Genomic DNA, 1,585 nt, shown 5'->3' on the forward strand with positions numbered 1-1,585 from the left:
CCTCCCCTCCCCTTCTCTCCCCTCCTCTCCTCTCCTCCCCTTCTGCCCTTCTCTCTCCATGCTAGGAATGGAAGCCAGGGCCTTCCATATGTCAGGCAGGCACCTTATCACTGAACCACATCCCAGGGGATTAATAGGAAAAAACCACCTATTAAACACTGGCTTGGCTTTCAGTAAACACTGTGTACAGGCTGTGCTTTATCCTAGCATAGACTGAGTAACTCACCTAATATCTTAAGAATTCTTAGTACACTAATGTAATTGGAAAGTAAGGGTGTCTCAATCTACAGGGTAGGAAAGGTAAGGGACAGGGCTGAAATAGACTGTTTTCACTAGTTTGTGAAAGACCTTTTTATGCACTAGTACTTAATGTTATCCTGTAGGAAAGACAAGGAGCCATGAAGATCTTTGTTGACAAGATGGAGAAGATATATTTGAAGGAAATACCTGTTGGTACTCTGGATTAGGTGTATTAATTGCATTGCTCTGACACCAAATACCCTGAGGTGTTAACAGCAAGCAGAACTACCAGGGAAGGGAAAGGTTTTAATATTATAATGTTGTATATACTTTCCAGTACAAGAGGCAATCTTTACTTACAATTTATTACCTTTAGAAACACATCAATGAGTAGGGCACATAGTGCCAGGCAGTACTTCCAACTCCGGAGGTGGGAGGCAAAACAGTCAATGTGAGCCAGCCTGGGTTTAAAATAGTGAGAACTGGTCTTTGAAGAAGAAATACTGTGAGAATAGTTACTATGAGAATAAATACTGGGAGAATGTCTGTGAAAATAGTTAACTAGGAATCAGTCTTAAGCCTAGTAAACTGCAAGAAGGTATCACATAGAGGGTGGGCGAGATGGCTCACTTGGTAAGGCCCTTGCTCTGAAGTGCAAACACCAAGAGTTTGAACATCAAGACCCAGAGGGAGGAAGAGCAAAAGACCCAATACAAAAAGACCCAATACACGAGAGTCCAAGATGCCTTCTTCCAAAATGCACTCTTCAGTATTTGAAAAATGTTCCTAGAAACCAATGAGCAGAACCATGGTATGATATGGTATGGTATGGTATGGTAACCATGGATATAGTTCCAAGAGAGCCTTTTCATTCGGGAAAAATTCGTACTGCTTCGAATAATGAATTATAGACAGTAAGCAGCCGGCGCATAAACGCAGATAAGTAGGCAGCAAGTTTTAAGTAAATGCAATATACTTTTTTTTTCTTTTTTCTTTTTTTAAAAGAAAATCGATAAAGGCAAGGTATTACTATTTTCAATTCCCTAGGAAGTGACAAGAGCAGGTTTATTTGCGTATCCAAATCACTCTTGTCCCACACTGAAGTCCGGGAAGCTATAGAGAAATGAGGGACACGGGTCCAGATCCTGGGGTCAGCGGGTCCGGAGCGAGGGGTGCGCTTTCAGGAGGCCACCAGCCGGGCCGCCCCACACGCCAGCACTTGCTTCTTAGATGCTAAGCTGCCCACAACTGGCGCTCCGATAGCTACAGGGCGGGGCTTGCAGAATGGGCGGGGAGAGACGAGACGTGCGGCGCGCGCAGCAGCTCAGGGAGGGGCGGGGCGGGG

Source organism: Mus pahari, chromosome 16, assembly GCF_900095145.1.
Source record: "Mus pahari chromosome 16, PAHARI_EIJ_v1.1, whole genome shotgun sequence".
Taxonomy (NCBI): Eukaryota; Metazoa; Chordata; class Mammalia; order Rodentia; family Muridae; genus Mus; species Mus pahari.